Genomic DNA, 19,183 nt, shown 5'->3' with positions numbered 1-19,183 from the left:
CATTCATCTAAAGTAAAACAAAAAAGCCCACAGCACCTGGTATTCCCAGGAAGTCTGCCATCGAGGTACTTACTAGGCCTGACCCAGCGTAACTTCTAAGATCAGAAACTTTTAGGGTGGAATGGCCATAGGCAAGAGAAGTACTGACTTTGGGGATCTTCACTTTTTTCATTCTTTTTCAGTGCTGGCCAATGTAACTGAGAAAAACCACCCTTATTCACCTAAAGGGTACAAAAAAAAAAACGCCTGCGGCACCGTAAATTCCTAGGTGGTCTCCCATCCAGTTTCTTATCAGGACCGACCCTGCTTAACTTCTGAGATCAAATGCTTTCATGGTGGTTTGGCTGTAGGTATGAAAAGCACTGACGTTGGGGCTCTTAACTTTTTTCATTTTTTTCAGTGCTGGCCATAGTAAATGAAAAAAGCGACCCTTATTCACCTAAAGCAAAACAGCAACAACAAAAAGCCTACAGCACCAGATATTCCCAGGCGGTCTCCCATCCAGGTACTAACCAGGCTCAACCTGGCTTAACTTCTGAGATCAGACAAGATCATGTGCTTCCTGGGTGGTGTAGCCGTAGGCATGAAATGCACTGACTTTGGGGCTCTTAGCTGGTTTCATTCTTCTTCTGTGCTGGCCAGGGAAAGCGAAACAAGCCACGCTCATTCACCTAAAGCAAAATAAAAAAATGAAAAGAACCTACAGCACCTGGTATTCCCAGGCAGTGTCCCATCTAGGTACTAATCATCCACAACCCTGCTTAGCTTCTGAGAGCAGGTGCTTTCAGGGTGATATGGGTGTAGGCAAGAAAAGCACTGACTTTGGGAATCTTGGCTTTTTTCCTTCTTCTTTATTGCTGTTAATAGTAAGTGAGACAAGCCAACCTTATTCACCTAAAGCAAAACAAAAAGCCTACAGCACCTGGTATCCCAGGCGGTGTCCCATCCATGTAATAACCAGGCCCGACCCTGCTTAGCTTCTAAGATCAGACAAAATAAGTTACTTTCAGGATGGTATGGCTGTTCGAATGAAACACACTGACTGTGGGGCTCTTAGCTTTTTTCCTTCTTCTGTGCCGGCCATAGTAAGCGAGACGAACCACCCTCATTCACCTAAAGCGAAACACAAAAAAATACTACAGCACCTGGTAGTCCCAAGCGATCTTCCATTCGGATACTAACCATCGCTGACACTGTTTAATCCTTTGGATGCGGATGGCATGTGCGTCAGACGGCCGAGAGCCGTCCGATTTGCGCACGCGTGAAATTTTCCTGCATGCGGGAAAATTTTGGTTGCATTTAAAGAGTTAATTTCTGAGATCAGGTGCTTTCAGGGTGGCATTGCTGTAGGCATGAAAAGTGCTGACTTTGGGGCTCTGAGCTTTTTTTTATATTCTTGCAGTGCTGGCCAAGGTAAGCGAGACAATCCACCCTCATTCACCTAAAACAACACAAAAAAAGCCTAAAGCACCTGCCATTTCCAGGCAGTCTCCCATTCAGGTGCTGTTCAAGCGCAACGCTTCTTAACTTCTGAGTTTAGATGGGATCAGCTGCTTTCATGGTGGTATGGATTTAGGGATGAAAAGCACTAACTTTGGAGGTCTTTTCTTTTTTCATTCTTCATTGCTGGCAGGAGTATGGAGGACAAGCCACCCTCATTCACCTAAATCAAAACAAAAAGTCTACAGCACCTAGTATTCCCACCAGGTCTCCCATCCATGTACTAACCAGGCCAAACCCTACTAAGCTTCTGGGATAAGACAAGATAAGTTACTTTCAGGGTGGTATGTCTGTAGAAAATAAAAATATTGACTTTGGGGTTCTTAGCTTTTTTCATTCTTCTTTTGTGCCGGTCATAGGAAAACCCTCATTCTCCTAAAGCAAAACAAAAAAAAATCCTACAGCGCCTGGTATTCCCAAGCGGTCTCCCATTCGGGTACTAACCATCCCAGACACTGCTTAACTTCTGAGAGCAGACAAGATCAGGTGCTTTCACAGTGGTATGGCCGTAGGCATGAAATGCAATGACCTTGGGGCTCTAAGCTTTATTCATTCTTCTTCAGAGCTCATCATAGTAAGCAACACAAACCACCCTCATTCTCCTAAAGCAAAACAAAAAGCCTACAGCACCTGGTATTTCCAGGAGGTCTCCCATCCAGGCTCTAACCAGGCCCAACCCTGCGTAACTTCTAAGAACAGACACGGTCAGGGTGGCATGGCTGTAGGCATAAAAAGCACTGACTTTGGGGCTCTAGCTTTTTTCATTTTTCTTCATTGCTGGCTATAGTAAGCAGACAAGCCATCGCCATTCGCCTAAAGTAAAACAAAAAGTCTACAGCACCAGGTACTCCAAGGTGGTCTCCCATCCAGGTACTAACCAGGATTGACCCCGCTTAACTTCAGAGATCAGACGCTTTCATGGTGGTATGGCCGTAGGCATGAAAAGCACTGACTTGTGTGCCTCTTAACTTTTTTCATTCTTCTTCAGTGTTGGCCAATGTAAGCGAGACAAGCCACCCTCATTCACCCGAAGCAAAATAAAATAAAAAGCCTACAGCACCTTCAAATATACAGGCGGTCTCCCATCGAGGTACTGAACAGACCCAACCCTGCTTAACTTCTGAGTTCAGATGACATCATTTGCTTTCAGGGTGGTATGGCCGCTGGCATGAAAAGCACAGAGTTTGGGGCTCTTAGCTTTTTGTCATTCTTTTTCAGTGCTGGCCATAGCAAGCAAGACAAGTCACCCTTATTCAAATAAAGCAAAACAAAAACCCTACAGCACCTGGTACTCTCAGGCGGTATCCCACGCAGGTACTAACCAGGCCTAACGCTGCTTTACTTCTGATATATGACGAGAATAGATGCTTTCAGGGTGGTATTGCCGTAGGCATGAAAAGTACTGACTTTGGAGCTCTTAGCTTATTTCATTCTTACTTCAGTGCTGACCATAGTAAGCGAGACAAGCCACCCTCATTCACCTAAAGCAAAAGAAAAAGCCTACAGCAACTGGTACACCTCAGTCGTCTCCCACGCAGGGACTAACGAGGCACGATCCTGCTTTACTTCTAAGATCAGACGAAATCAGGTGCTTTCAGGGTGGTATTTTTGTAGGCATGAAAAGTGCTGACTTTGGGGCTCCTAGCTTTTTTCATTCTTTCTCAGTGCTGGCCATAGTAAACAAGACAATTCACCCTCATTCATCTAAAGCAAAACAAGAAGCCTACTGCACCTGGTATTTCCACGTGGTCTCCCATCCAGGTACTAACCAGGCCCGACCCTTCTTAACTTCTGAGATAAGATGAGGTCATTTACTTTCAGAGTGGTATGGCCGTAGGCATGAAAAGCATTGAGTTTGAGGCTCTTAGCTTTTTTTTATTATTCTTCAGTGCTGGCCATGGCAAACGAGACAAGCTACCCTCATTCACCTAAAGCATAACAAAAATCCTACAGCACCTGGTACTCTCAGGCGGTATCCCACGCAGGTACTAACCAGGCATAACGCTGCTTTACTTCTGATATATGATGAGAATAGATGCTTTCAGGGTGGTATTGCCGTAGGCATGAAAAGTACTGACTTTGGAGCTCTTAGCTTATTTCATTCTTACTTCAGTGCTGACCATAGTAAGCGAGACAAGCCAACCTCATTCACCTAAAGCAAAAGAAAAAGCCTACAGCAACTGGTACACCTCAGTCGTCTCCCACGCAGGGACTAACGAGGCACGATCCTGCTTTACTTCTAAGATCAGACGAAATCAGGTGCTTTCAGGGTGGTATTTTTGTAGGCATGAAAAGTGCTGACTTTGGGGCTCCTAGCTTTTTTCATTCTTTCTCAGTGCTGGCCATAGTAAACAAGACAATTCACCCTCATTCATCTAAAGCAAAACAAGAAGCCTATTGCACCTGGTATTTCCATGCGGTCTCCCATCCAGGTACTAACCAGGCCCGACCCTTCTTAACTTCTGAGATCAGATGAGGTCATTTACTTTCAGGGTGGTATGGCCGTAGGCATGAAAAGCACTGAGTTTTAGGCTCTTAGCTTTTTTTTATTACTCTTCAGTGCTGGCCATAGCAAGCGAGACAAGCTACCCTCATTCACCTAAAGCATAACAAAAACCCTACATCACCTGGTACTCTTAAGCAGTATCTCACGCAGGTTCTAGCTAGGCCCAACGCTGCTTTACTTCTGAGATATGATTAGAATAGGCGCTTTCAGGTTGGTATTGCCGTAGGCATGAAAAGTACCGACTATGGAGCTCTTAGCTTTTTTCATTATTCTACAGTGCTGGCCATAGCAAGCGAGACAAGCCATCCTCATTTACCCAAAGCAAAAAAGAAAGCCTACAGCACCTAGCACTGGCCTCCTCAGTACCTGCGTGGGAGATGGCCTGGGAGTACCAGGTGCTTTTATGTCGGGATGGACGTAGACATGAAAAGTACTAACTTTGGGGTTCTTCATTTTTTTTATTCTTCATCAGTGCTGGCCATAGTAAGCAAGACAAGCTACATGTAAGGTTTCCTTTCTCAGGGGTTATTCTGTAGAGGGTCTCTCTCTTAATGACACACGACCCTCGACGTAGGACAGTGTTATTTATCAATTCACATAAACAATCAAAGTCCTTCTGGAGAGGTGGATATAATGAGGGATAGAGTCAATTACAACAGAAGTGCTTCTAAAGCGCTGTTATTGTCACAGTCCCAGCCAGAAGGTAAGTCAGGTGTATGCTTTGCTTCTGTCTTGGACTCCTGAAGGCTACACAGTCGGGTCTTCTTCCTCCCACAGGTACCGTAAAAACAAAGGAAAGAAATGGATGGATAAGGACATAGGAAAACGTGGGTTTAAGGTGGGGAAAAGGTCTAGTGCACCCTTCACCGTCTCTGCCATATCTTGTGCCGTAGTGCGGGGTAAATTATGACACGTTTACTCTTAGGTGCCCCGAAACCCTGCCCACTACCCTTATATGTGCAATAACGGTGGTTGAGTCACTTGCCTGACCCCACCATCGACTTGAGACATTGGGTATGCATCAAATAAGCAAAAAAGAGTGTAAGCGTCCTCCGCTTCCTGTAGGAACCTCAAGGCCAGTCTTGCGTGTTTAAACTTTAGGTCTTTCAGGATCCCCACCAGGAACTTGCGTCTTGGCATAGTGTACAATGGGCACAGTAGGACAAAGTGAAGGGTATCCTGCGGAGACCTGTGGTCGCAGCCGCAGGTACCCTTCTCCTCCACGGTGTGAGTGAACCCAGCCGGGACCGCGAGGAGGTGATGGAGCATGTTAAGTCTAAAGCGGGTCATGACAAAGCGATCCTGGGCGTTAAACATGACCCTTAAATAAGGTTCCATGCCATGCTTCACTGTGAGTTCATTATAGGAAAGGTTAGTGGGTTTGTGATTTTCTTTTCCGGCCCTTGCCAACTTCAGCTGTGCGGAGAAGAGTTTTTTCACCAGGGCCTTGCTCTCTGGTGTGATGGAGTCTGGGGATGTAAAGAGGTTGGAACAATCAATTTCTACTAGAGATTTCTTGACAAATTTCATCCAGGGGATGGTTTGCCCTTTATCTCTTTTGAGGCAGTCCCCTATGATTTGTCTTGTTAGGGCCGCCTCTGGGTTGGTCCATACTTTAACCCATGCCAGGAGAGGTTTGATTTTAATTTTATCTTCTATGAAGGATTCTCCTACTTCTTCATGGATGATGTGGGCCGATACGCTCTGCGGGACTTTCAGAATTCTCCTCAAAAATTTATTTTCTTCAGTCTGGATCTGCTGTACTTTATTGTCCAGGAAGCCCCACACTTCTGCACCATAAGATACTTTCGCACAGCAGATTGACCTATATAGGTTCAGTATTTGTTCCGGGGACCATTTTCCTAGTCTCTGCCCGTACCCCACGATGGCTCCTACCGAGGCTGCCAGTTTCGTGGAATGCTTTTCTACCAGGGGTTTAAACGTAAGATGACGGTCAAATAATACCCCCAGGTATGAAAAGGTCTTGACCTGGTCTATTTTGTGTAGCCCAATGTGGTAGGAGAAAGACCCTTTTGTGGGTTGCCCTGATGACATGACATAAGATTTTTCCAGGTTGGTGGCCAGGTCTAGTTTATCCATGAACATGACGAACCCATCAATCAGTTTTTGCAGTCCTAAGGGGGTTCTGGCAAGCAAAACCGCGTCATCGGCGTAGAGTAGAACAGGTACCGCTCGATGACCGATTTGAGGTGAGTCCACCTTGAGTTTAAGGAGATCCTTTTCCAGCGCGTTGATATAAATGGAGAAAAGGAAGAGCGCAAGGATACATCCCTGCCTTACTCCGCTCGAGCAAATGAAGGGGTCGGTCTTATTTCCCTCTTGGTTGTATCTCACACTTGCAGTGGTGTTCCGGTGGAGATTTTGCAGGGTGTCTACTAGTGGTTGGTCCACCCCCAGTTCTAGTAACATGGCCCAAAGCTTACTCCTGTTTACGCGGTCGAAAGCCGCCGAAAGGTCCATGAACCCCATATGAAGGGACCCCTTCCCAGCGATGGTATATTTGGCTATCAGGAGGTATAAATTTAAGCATTGATCGGTGGTGGATCTACCTTTCCTGAAGCCATATTGCGTTTCCGAGAGGACTTGGTGCTCCTCGGCCCAGTCTTGTAGTCGCTGTAGGATGACACGCCCTAGTACCTTTGCTGTCACATCTATGAGCGAGATGGGTCGGTAGCATTGGGGGTCATCGCGGTTCCCTTTCTTGTAGATTGGAACTATGGTCGCCGTTGACCAGGACTGAGGCAGTCCTGCCACCACTGCCTCGTTTAGTACCCTGGTGAGCAGCAGCGCCCACAGGTCAGGTCTACTTAGGTATAGATCTGGTGGAATGCCGTCCGGACCCGGGGCTTTGTTTTTGCTGAGCCCAGTTATTCCCATTTCAACTTCTTTCAATGAGAAGTCCAACTTGGCCGGCTGGTGATCCCTGGGAGCATCCTCCCGGGTTAGATGACTTGAATGGTTATATAGTCCCTGGAAGTGGGTCTGCCATTGTTCCGGCAAGATGATGTTTATAATTTTTGGTGCCCCTTGGTCCTGAAAGCATGGGGAATTAATCACTTTCCAGAAGCTTGCGGAGTCTTTCCTTTCGGCTGCTTCCCTTAAATCTTCCCAAGCTTGATTTTGTAGACTTTGCTTGCGGTTCTTCAGAGCTTTTTTGTATTCAGCTCTTTTCTGTGCCACCATGATCTTGTCCCTAGGTTTGGAGTGGAGGCTACCTTTCAGTTTTTTTAGCGCCTTGGTGCAGTTCGAATCAAACCACCGAGGGTTTGGATGCGTTTTGTTAGACCCAGAGGTCTTTAGAGAGTTATTTACGTAGTGCGCGATTTCTTCGAATGCCCTGACCACCCAAGCACCACACACACTTGGGTCCAGACAGTTGTCTATTGCAGCTGAGGCCTCTGTTAGTAATTTTTTATAAAATCTATCCCCATCGATTTTGGCCCATTTGATTCTTCTTCCCTGATCCACTGCTTTTTCCATAATGTCAGATCTCTTTGGGCACGAGTTAAAATCAAAACATTCAATTGTAATGGTGACCGGGTTATGATCACTAAAGCTGCTGGCCTCAACTGTAGTGTTACTAATATTTCTTTTTAGAATGGGGGAGACTAGGATAAAGTCAATATAGGAGTGGCAACCTCTTCCTTTATATGTTGGGGTCAGTTCTCCATTTTCTCCCAGTGCCACAAGGTCTAGGGTTTGGATTAGGTTATGTCTTTTTGTTAGTCTCTCTAAATCCCATCCCTCTTTTGAATGTACAAAATGTGGGCCTTTCATTAAGGTGCATCTCGACCAGTCTTTGTTGAAGGGTTTTAATCTATCACATAGGTGGCAGTTAAAATCTCCCATTAGTATTAAACTTGGGGGGTTTGGTGTCTTGTTGAAAAGGTTCAAATTTCTTAAACATTCATCCAGTTCCTTTACAGCTATTCCCTTCTCCGTTGCTGCAGGAGTATTATACCAATTAACTAGGAAAAGGGTTAGTCTTGGTGAGGTAAACCTTAATGCTTGAAGATTATGTGAGGCCCATTTAATGTCGGACCAGGTGCCCTTAATGTCTAGGTTGACGTATATGGCGAGTCCTCCACTGGCTCTCCCGGAAGTTACTTTTTTAGCTGGAACGAAGAAGCTTTTATAGCCTTCCATGCTGTAATCGTTTAGGTCGGTGGCCCAGGTTTCTTGCAGGCATATGATATGGAATTTATTTATGTGGCTAAGCCATTCCTGCGATTCGAATTTGGCCGCTAGTCCTGCGATATTCCAAGATACAACAAGTAATTTTGGTTGGGTCATTTCCTTTGGGGTTCCTATTGTGTCTCCTAATGGGATCATTAAGTGTTTTCCCGCTTCCTTTGAGGAGACAAGGGCGGGATGTGTGCTGCTGGGAGCAGCTAATCTGCTGTGGGCAACTGGTCTGCTCTGTTTATTGGTTGTCCTATGTTTTGGGGGATTTGTCCACTCTCCTTTTCCAAGACTTGTGTTTGGTGGTTTGATGCTGCCCCTTTTGCCGGGCACCAGTTCTGGACCATTGCCTACCCCGTTTCTCCTTCCTTTTGATGGTGGTGGGCTTGCCTCGTTCCTCGTTGCGAACTTAGGGGATTGATTGTCCCATCCATGTCAATCCACCCCATCCAGTGTTCTGAACCTGTTCCAGTGTGCGTACTGCATTAGGGCGGAGTCATGATTTGGCATGATAAAGTTTGGTCTTTGCCATTGGGGTGGACCGTGTTGTGATGGTCCATGCCATTGGGGTGGACCGTATTGTGATGGTCCATATTGAGGGCCCATGGGGGGGATACTAGTCGGTGGTGGTCTGTTGCTCTGCCTAGGTCTTTGAAATGCAAAGGGGTAAAAATAAGATAGATGAACCGGGTGAATTTGTGAGCGAGTATAGCTCGGGGGGACATTACAGATAAAATTGACTGCTGCCATATCTCTGAAGTTTACCGTGATTATGTCCCCTGCTATGGTCTTGGTGCCTTTGCCGATCCACTCCCCCCTTCTTACAGATAGAATTTCCCCGTAAATATTAGGGGGCAAGGGTCTATGTATTTGTAGCCACTGTGCACACTTGTTTTTCAGTTCTACTTGTGATTCCCGTTGACCCTCCTTTAGAGGTGGGACTCCTGTTAAAACCACTACAAAGGGCAGTGCTTCGGGCGGTAGATTGATTGTCCTGAAGCGGGTGGCTGTTATATTTTCTTTGGTAGTTGTTGTAGGGGGAGTCAGGTTGGTCTTTGGGTTCGCTTTAGGTGTTTGAACATTATTTCCTTCCAGTGATTGGGAGGGTCCCGGGGGTAATTTGTAATTTTCAGTAGTTTTTTGTTTGTTGCTTTTACCTGTGTTTGGTGTGGGAGCCGCTTTTTGCATATCTTTGATGCTTTTTTGGGTATCTCTATTGGAGATCTTCGCCGCCGCGACGGGAATTGTAGAGGCGTTGTCTTTAGTTAGGCTTTTTGATGTGGCATCATTCTGTTTTATTGGGCCGCCTTCTTGCACTAGCTGGGTTTTTTGGCCAATCCCCCTATTATTTACAAGTGATGTTAATCTGTCTATTTTGGCTATGAGGGGTTTTAGCAGCGCGTTAATGGAATGCTCAAGGTCCGTTTTGAGGTCTGCCACCATGTTGGTAATCCAACAGGGTATTCCCGGTGTAGGTGGATTTATGGGCGTTACCAGGTTGTGGTTTCTGGTTTTTGATGGTCCTTTTTTGCCCCCGCGTTTAGGGCCTTCCTTGTGCAAAATTGTCTCTGTACTATGAGAGTTATTGTTATGGTTATTTGATTGTGCGCCGGATCTCCCGCTGCTAGTTTCAGCAGGCGCCTGGGCGCAAGGTAGGTCAACGAAAGAAGAGGCAGAGAGGGGCAGGCTAGAATCCAGTTCCTCTGCCAGCTCTCGCTCTCGGGAAGCCTCCGATAGGTTGATAAGGGATTCCTGGGTTTCCTGAATGATTGTCACCGGTGGTAAGGACATTCTCCTTTCTGTATTTGCGATGGCATTGGATACCGCCCCTATGGTTTGTTTGAGCATTTTGTCGATGGCAGTTAGAGTTGGTAAGGGCGGGGGTGGGTCCGTTTTGGCTTTTGTGTTCGATCTTAGGATAGGCATCTTGGGCTTCTTGGCGGTCTTCCTCATGGTCCGCAACTCCAGGTGCGTGAGTGGATTTGTCTGATGCAAGTGGGTCCGGATGATAGCCCAATATACAAGATGCGGTGTGCAACTTTAGGGGGGTGGCCCAGCCCGGCCTCTTCTGGCCTCTGAGGGCCACAGAGGGCCCGCCCTTTGCCCGGGCTTCGCTCGGCGTCCCGCTCTCGTCCTGCTACGCGCCTCCCTGTTGTAGTTAAGCCAAGCGTTGCGGCCGGGGGCGTGTCTTGGTGGGGGCGCGGCCGTGCACACCTGTGCAACGTAGGGACTCCTGGTCTTTGGAGTCCCTGCAGCTCGCGCTCTCTGCTAGATCTGGTCTGGTGCTTCCCCCTCCTCCTGCCGCTGTTGTTCCCAGTCAGCCGGCCTCAACCCCACGCCTCACGCCGCGCAGCGGCACCCGCGGAGCAGGTGCTGCAAGTTGTTACCTTGCGGCGGGGCGGTCAATCCCTCCTGGGATACGGGGAGGCCAGCTGGCTAACACGGGCAGTTCTGCGATGTGGCAATTTGGCGATTTCTAAGGCAACAACACCCTGTACGTTTCTTCCTCCAAAGGTTCCCGCTTAATGCTGGAAAGCGTCCTTCTTTGTAGAACTGGTCGGCCGGGGGGGCGTGTCTTGGTGGGGGCGCGGCCGTGCACACCTGTGCAACACAGGGACTCCTGGTCTTTGGAGTCCCTGCAGCTCGCGCTCTCTGCTAGATCTGGTCTGGTGCTTCCCCCTCCTCCTGCCGCTGCTGTTCCCAGTCAGCCGGCCTCAACCCCACGCCTCACGCGGCGCAGCGGCACCCGCGGAGCGGGTGCTGCAAGTTGTTACCTTGCGGCGGGGCGGTCAATCCCTCCTGGGATACGGGGAGGCCAGCTGGCTAACACGGGCAGTTCTGCGATGTGGCGATTTGGCGATTTCTAAGGCAACAACACCCGGTACGTTTCTTCCTCCAAAGGTTCCCACTCAGCGCAGTGGAAGCACTGGGGTCCTTGTAGGGAACCTGCTCTTAACGTAGTCTGGGGGGCTGTTTTAACATTGGTGGAGGTTTATGCTCCGGGAGTGTAATAGGGGCCCTGGTCGTGGAAGATTGAGAGGAGGACAAAGGGTTTAGGCTTTAAACTCAGGGGACTGATGATAGGCACAAGCTAGGTCGAAGGCCACAGTGACCAAGAGATTAGGATGTTGTTTGATCCAGGCTCTTGTATTGGAGGGTAGAGCTTCCAGATATTGCTCCAAGTAGATTTTTTCTGTAAGATCGTCTATGGAGAAAGACGTGGGGTGTAGCCAACGGTTCCCCAGATCTCATTTGCGATACTACAGGGCGCATGGATTGTTTCTTGTAGTCCATTTCTCTTCTCGAAACCGATTACGGTAGTACTCCTGGCCACCTTTCTGGAGGCTAAGCAGCTATTGTGGCGACATGCTCAAAATTGACAAAGAAGAAGTCGGGGTTGTCACCTTCTTCTGGTACATTAGGACGCACCCTGGCACTCAAGATAGCATCAGTTAATTGTATGATGGCTGTTTTCTGTACTTGATGGTTATTGGTCATGTGGGCGGATTGGTCTTTTAGTGCTGAATTGAGGGCGTCACGTTCTTTCTGGGCTGCCTTGTTCTGTTGTTCGAATACAAGCTGTAAGTGTTGTTACCCCTCCACTGATTGGGTTATTATAGCCTCCATGGGAATGGGTTGTGCCATAATGGCTAGACACTGATCCACTTCTGACACCACTTGTAAGGTTTCCTTTCTATGTGGTTATTCTAGAGAGGGTATCTCCATTAATGACACACGACCCTCGATATAGGATAGTGCTATTTATTAATTCACATAAACAATCGCAGTCCTTCTGGAGCGGTGGATATAATTGGGGATAGAGTCAATTACAACAGTAATGTGTCTAAAGCGCTGTTCTAGTCACAGTCCCAGCAAGGAGCTAAGTCAGGTCTATGCTTTGCTTCTGTCCTGGATGCTCGAAGGCCACACAGTCGGGTCCTCTTACTTCCACAGGTATAGGAAAAACAAAGGGGAAGAAATGGAGGGATAAGGACATAGGAAAACGTAGTTTTAAGGTGGGGGACAGGTCTAGTGCAACCTTCACCATCTCTAACCATGTTGGGTTCCTTAGTGTGGCATAAATGGTCACATGTTTACTCTTAGGTGCCCCGTAACTTTGCCCACCACCCTTTTATGTGCAATAAGGGTCATTGAGTCACTTGCCTGAATCCTCCTGGCTGTGGGGATGGGAGCCACAGCCTTTTCTTCCCTAAGGAGAGGACTGGACTCATCAGTGTTGATCCTTGAGCTGCAATTTCCCACGTTGGCCGTCTCCTGGTTCCTGATGGATTCTCCCTCCTCCGGCTTCGCGCTGGTTTTTCCTCCTCTCTCTTCCTGGGTTCGAGTCCGTTCTGACACAATGCTGTCCTCCGTCGTTGTTTCCACATTCTCCACCTCCAAGCACACAGATTGCATTGTTACCGGGCTTTTTCTGTCTGGCTCTTCCACGGGTACTGGAGTGTTAACTCTGATTCCGCTCTGGGACATCATGGGCGCCATGTTTGGATGATCGGGATAGTTCCTGAACCGACACACCACCCAGACGGTCTCCCATCCAGGTACTAACCAGACCCAACCCTACCTAGCTTCTGAGATCAGATGAGATCAGGTGCTTTCAGGCTGGTATTGCTGTAGGCATGATGGCACTGACTTTGTGTCTCTCAGCTTTTTTTTATTCTTCCTCAGTATTGGCCATAGTAAGCAAGACAAGTCTCCCTCATTCACCGAAAGCAAAACATAAATCCTACAGCACCTGGTATTCCCAGGCAGCTTCCCCATCCAGGTCCTACCCTGCTTAACTTCGGAGATCAGACGAGATCAGGCATTTTGAGGGTGGTATGGCTGTTGGCAATGAGGCACTGACTTTGGATCTCTTGGGTTTTTTCATGCTTCTTCAGCGCTGGCCAAGATAAGTTTCTGGAACAATTTCCTGTCTCATGTAAAGTGCTCTGATATCTCTGGGTCGAGCCAGCGCTATATAAAACTTTTCAAATAAATTAATAAACAAGTGAGATAAACCACCCTCATTCACCTAAAATAAAAAATAAAAAAAATGCTACATCACTTGGTAATCCCAGGCGGTCTCCCATCCAGGTATTAACTAGGCCTGACCCTGCTTTACTTCTGAGATCAGACCAGATCAGGTGCTTTAAGGGTGGTATGAATATATGTATGAAACACTGACTTTGGGGCTCTTAGTTTTTTTCTTCCTTCTTCAGTGCTGGCCATAGTAAGCGAGACAAGCCACCCTCATTCAACTAACGCAAAATAAAACATTTTTTAAACTCTACTTCACCTGATTCTCCCAAGCAGTCCCCCATTGTGAAATGGCGCCGTCCCCTACCTCCCTGAAACGACATCCTCCGATAAGAGCCCCGGCCTCGGGGCCTGAGCCTGAGAAACCTCTGACAGCCTGGCCTCCTCCCCTCTGTCCTTCATTACAGAATCCAATCGGAAAGGATGGAAAACCGAAAGTGTTCTCCCGTGACCCCGGAAGGCCAGCCCACGCCCTGGAGCCGGAACACAGAAAAGCAGGAAGTGAGGAGAGGAGAGCGTTCAATGCGGCGGCCTCGTGGCAGGAGACAGTGTGCGGGGAACCTGAGAAGGCGTCCGAAGGAGCGGAAGAGGACGGTGAACCCGAGAAGGCGACCGGAGGAGAAGAAGAGGACATTTGGAGTGAGGACTGGTGGAGTCCAAAGGAGGTGGCTGGAGAGCGGCCGCAACTCTTGGAAGAGTTGCGGCGGGGCATGTGAGTACCCTTTCTCCATTACCACCACAGGGGATAGTAAAGAGTTGTGTAAATAGTTCTGTACATAGGCATTGAAAGTCAAATCACCCTCACTTCTGGGTTCGCTTCTTGCACTGTACATAGTCATTGTACAGAAGAGTTGGGTCACACGGTCACTGTTGTAATTAACCCTTCACCTACCCTCCCCAACACACCCGTATTTTTCGCTCTTCGCCTCCCAACCATTGTCCGATCCCCTTACTCCCTCACAGTCTCTTTAACCTTCCGCACACCCCTGGTGTTGGTAGAAGGACTTGATCCGTCCCGATCAGGTGGACTAACAGCCCTCTTTTATCTCTCATTTCTTACACCTCCGAGGACAACACCGGGAACCATCCAGAGCGAGGACCCCAGCGCCCGGCTGAAGTCGACCGAAAACCAGTAGACCCTTCACTTCCTGCATCCTCCTTGTTTTCAACCTTACAAATCATAAAATACTGTGTAAAACAATGAAACAAGCGAAGTCATTGCCCACTATATACGGCCTCCCCGCCTGGTATTCCGGTCCACCACAACCCCACTATTACACCCACCCAGGTACAAACCAGGCCCAACACTGCTTAACTTCTGAGATCAGATGAGATCAGGTGCTTTTAGGGTGGTATCGTTGTAGGCATGAAAAGCACTGTGTTTGGAGCTCTTAACTTTATTCATTATTCTTCAGTGCTGGCCATAGTAAACAAGACAAGCCATTCTCATTCACCGAAAGCAAAACAAAAGGCCTACAGCTCCTGGTATTCCCAGGCTGTCCCTCATCCAGGCACAAACCAGGCACTACACTGGTTAACTTCTGAGATCAGAGAGGATCATGTGTTTTCAGGGTGATATGGCAGTAAGCATGAAAAAAACTGAGATTGGGGCTCTTAGCTTTTTTCATTCTTCTTCAGTGTTGGCCATAGTAAGCGAGACAAGCTGTACTCATTCACCTAAAGCAAACAAGCAAAATACAAAAGGACTACAGCACCTGGTATTCCTAGGCAGTCTCCAATCAAGGTGCGAACCAGGCCCTACCCTGTTTAACTTTTGAGATCAGACGAGATCAGGTGCTTTCCGGGTGGTATGGCCATAGGCATGAAAAGCACTGAATTTAGGACTTGGCTTTTTTAATAATTCTTCAGTACTGGCCATAGTAAGCAAGACAAGCCACCCTTATTAACCTAGAGCAAAATAAAAAAAATAAAAAGCCAACATCCCCTGGAACTCCTAGGTGGGCCCACATCCAGGTATGAACAAGAACCAACACTGCTTAACTTTTGAGATCAGACAGGATCATGTGCTTTCAGGGTGGTATGGCAGTAGGCATGAAAAGTAATGACTTTGGTGCTCTTAACTTTATTCATTATTGTTCAGTGCTGGACATAGTAAGCGAGACAAGCCATCCTCATTCACCTAAAGCAAAACAAAAATCCTACTTCACCTGGTACTCCCAGGTGATCACCCATGCAGGTGGTAACCAGGCCTGACCCTTCTTAACTTCTGAGATCAGACAAGATCAGGTGCTTCCAGGGTGGTATGGCCATAGGCAAGAAAAGTGCGCACTGTGGGGCTCTTAGCTTTTTTCATTCTTGTTCAGTGCTGGCCATGGTAAGCAAAAAAAGCCACCCTCATTCACCAAAAGCAAAATAAACAAAGAAAAAAGGCTACAGCACCTGGTATTCCCAGGTGGTCTCCCAACCAGGTAATAACCAGGCCCAAACCTCCTTAACTTATGAGATCAGACAAACTCAGGTGCTTTCAGGGTGTTATAGATGTAGGCATGAAACACACTGACTTGGGGGCTCTTAGCTTTTTTCATTCTTCTTCAGTGCTGGCCATAGTAAGATAAACAATCCTACCTCATTCACCTGAAGCAGGTCAAAAAGCCTACAGCACCAGGTATTCCCAGGAAGTCTCCCATTCAGGTACTAACCTGGCCCGACGCTGCTTGACTTCTGTGATCAAACAAGATCAGTTGCTTTAGGGCAGTGTGGCCATAGGCATGAAAAGCAATGACTTTGGGGCTCTTTTCTTTTTTTATTCTTCTTCAGTGCTGGCCATAGTGAGCCAAACAAGCCATTCTCATTCACCTAAAGCAAAACAAAAGGCCTACAGGTCCTGGTATTCTCAGGCTGTCCCTCATCCAGGTACGAACCAGGCACTGCACTGCTTAACTTCTGAGATCAGAGAGGATCATGTGTTTTCAGGGTGTAATGGCAGTAGGCATGAAAAAAACTGAGATTGGGTCTCTTAGCTTTTTTCATTCTTCTTCAGTGCTGGCCATAGTAAGCGAGACAAACTATCCTCATTCACCTAAAAGCAAAGAAGCACAAATACAAAAGGCCTACAGCACCTGGTATTCCTAGGCAGTCTCCCATCAAGGTGCGAACCAGGCCCTACCCTGTTTAACTTCTGAGATCAGACGAGATCAGGTGCTTTCCGGGTGGAATGGCCATAGGCATGAAAAGCACTGAATTTAGGACTCTTAGCTTTTTTAATAACTTTTCAGTACTGGCCATAGCAAGGAAGACCAGCCACCCTCATTAACCTAGAGCAAAATAAAAGTAGTTCAAGTTCAAGTAAAACTTTATTCGGATACAGTTTTGTGTCCATAAAAGTATACAGATGATTAAAAACATTGTTTAAAATCGTTAAAATATTCGGTACAAAATATAACACATGTAAAATACATTTGTAATAGAAAGAACCATAACCAATCAATCATTAGCAGCAAGAGTTCATTTTAAGAATAAAAACACATAAACAGGGAAAGCAGCACACTTATAACACCACTAGTTTCTGTTACGACCCCGGAACACGGTCTGTCATTTTACATTTTACACAGGGTCATAGTTTGCGCGATATCTGACACACACTTTTAAAAAACGGGCTATTGGGACTATGTTATGCTCAATGTCCAAACATTGTAGGGCAAGAAGGGCCGGTCGGCAATGTCGTAAGCCCATGAATTTCACCAAAGGGGTAATCCACTGCTTACGTGGAAATTCATAGTAGCTGCAGAAAAAGAGTATGTGCAGTAATGATTGCACTGATTGCCCATCACATGGGCAACAGGACAAGGTACTAGACCAGTCTTTTATCTTTGGAAAGGTTAACAGCCGGTGGAAGGTATTAAACCGGAATCGCGTCAAAAGATATTTGTCATAAGCATTGACGCTGGTTAGTAGATAAGGCTGGATCCCATGGGAGACTTGCACCGAGACTAGATGGAGATTTGTAGGTTTTAAGATCTCAGTTGCAGAACGAAGCTCACGAAGATGAGATAAACACGCATTTTTCATTTTTTTACGTGAAACTTCAGTTATGGTCTCGGGGTTTAGAAAGGCTGTTTCCATGTTTATATCTCTGAGAAAATTATAAACATATAGTAACCATGGGATATTTCTCCACCTTTCCAGTGTGAGGCAGTCAGAGATAAGTAAGCGTGTCAATTTGCATTCTAAAGTTTCCCAAAGACGGTGCCATAAAAGGATTGGTTCGACAGCAATAAGATCGATAATATAATCCTGACCCAACTCCATATGACAACCGAAAGTTGGGGAGCTTTTTGGGGCTGCCAGGAGATACCGCAGAAACCATTTTCTACTTTTTGGATACAATCTGAGTTTACATGCCCCCATACCCCTGCCCCGTACATTGCCACTGGGCAGCACTTAGCCCTGTAAATCTGGATAAGTTCCCGCGAGGGGCGCTGACCCAGTTTTTGGGCAAATGTGACCAAGGCTGTTGTAGCTCTAAGGAACCCCATCTTTCTGGCCAAAAGTGCTGGGCGCCAGGTAGAGGTGTTATCTATCTGGATACCTAAGTAGGGGTATGAGTTAACGCTTTCCAGGATGGTATTATTGATCTGAGCACCACCAGGATGTTTAATACGTTTCCCCAAATGCATGACAAATGTTTTCTTCGTGTTTACATTTAAATCTAAACTTGCCATGAAAATGCTGTATCTGTCAAGAAGGAGTTGGAGTTGGCGAGGGGTCCTGGCCATGATGACCGCATCGTCCGCATAGAGCAATGCGGGTATTGGACGGCGGCCTATCATGGGAAGGTCCTTGCTACCTTCAAGCATCGCAACCTCCAATCCATTCGTGTAAAGATTAAAAAGGAAGGGTGCCAGAACGCACCCTTGTCTGACACCCTTAGCTACTGGGAAGGAAGTTGTAAGTTCTCCTCCCGTACCTACTTTGGCTGTGGCCCCCGTATAAAGCTCTTGAATAAAGTATACCAGGGGAGGATCTACCCCCATGGACAAGAGGAGTCTCCAGAGTTTGCTGTGGGAGACGCAATCAAAAGCCGCCGAGAGATCGACGTAAGCTAGATGCAGCCTCCCCTTTTTTGCCCCAACATATTTACCTATCAACAGAGATAGGTTTAGAGCCTGCTCCACTGTCCCCAGGCCCTCTCGGAAGCCAAATTGCAGGTCAGAGATCACTTGGTTACATTCGGCCCAGTCTTGTAGTCTTTTAAGAAGAAGCCGACCCATAACCTTGCCTGTGGAGTCCAGGAGGGAAATAGGGCGATAACAGGCAGGGTTATTGCAGTCGTCTTTTTTAAAAATTGGAAGCAGAATGGATTTTGTCCAAGACCGGGGGGCCGATTTTAGTGGCTGCTTTGAAGACCCAAGGATGGGGGACCATAATTCTAGATTGTTTTTAAATATGTCGACGGGAACACCGTCGGGGCCTGGAGCTTTGCCACACTTGGAGGCTTGTAATGCGTTAAGTACCTCTTCAAGATCAAAATTAAGCTTAGAAGAAGTAATTCTGCTTTGATAATTTTGGGGAACCAGTAGCTCCTGAATAGCTGTAGAGAGCTGTGTTGGGGGATCCTCCGGGGTGCCAAAGATCTTTGAGAAATGGGCAACCCAAGCAGCTTCACCCACTGCTACCTCTATCCGGGGGATTGTTTGTTGATCAGTTAAAAAAGGTGTTCTTACTATTTGCCAAAAGGTGGCGGAATCCTTAAGGGAACAACTACGGTGGAGTTTGCCCCATAGATCTTTCTTAATGTCCACTTTACAGGATTTAAGTTCTTGCTTATATAGCTTTCTTAACCTAGCAACTTCCCCCTTATCCCTATCGGTGCTTGTCAGGGCTTTCTTTAATAGAAGGTAAGCTTTCCTTGTAGCGGGGTTAAACCATCCCTTTTTTATTTGGTTGGGGCTATTAATTTTGCGAAACAATTCTTTT

The 19,183-nt window shown here is 47.0% G+C and overlaps 7 pseudogenes; all 7 read right to left on the bottom strand.

The window, feature by feature from the left end:
* Positions 1–464: 464 nt before the first annotated feature.
* Positions 465–583, bottom strand: LOC147727905 (5S ribosomal RNA; annotated as a pseudogene).
* A 1,312-nt stretch (positions 584–1,895) lies between these two features.
* On the bottom strand, positions 1,896–2,014 carry LOC147727904 (5S ribosomal RNA; annotated as a pseudogene).
* Positions 2,015–3,220: 1,206 nt separating this feature from the next.
* LOC147727903 (5S ribosomal RNA) lies at positions 3,221–3,339 on the bottom strand (annotated as a pseudogene).
* A 552-nt stretch (positions 3,340–3,891) lies between these two features.
* On the bottom strand, positions 3,892–4,010 carry LOC147727902 (5S ribosomal RNA; annotated as a pseudogene).
* Positions 4,011–14,949: 10,939 nt separating this feature from the next.
* Positions 14,950–15,068, bottom strand: LOC147727901 (5S ribosomal RNA; annotated as a pseudogene).
* Positions 15,069–15,402: 334 nt separating this feature from the next.
* LOC147727900 (5S ribosomal RNA) lies at positions 15,403–15,521 on the bottom strand (annotated as a pseudogene).
* Positions 15,522–16,314: 793 nt separating this feature from the next.
* On the bottom strand, positions 16,315–16,433 carry LOC147727899 (5S ribosomal RNA; annotated as a pseudogene).
* Positions 16,434–19,183: the final 2,750 nt, after the last annotated feature.

This window comes from Lissotriton vulgaris, chromosome 3_1, assembly GCF_964263255.1.
Source record: "Lissotriton vulgaris chromosome 3_1, aLisVul1.2, whole genome shotgun sequence".
Classification (NCBI taxonomy): domain Eukaryota; kingdom Metazoa; phylum Chordata; class Amphibia; order Caudata; family Salamandridae; genus Lissotriton; species Lissotriton vulgaris.
The sequence above is the reverse complement of the archived record's forward strand: the minus strand, read 5'-3'. Positions and strand labels throughout refer to the sequence as shown.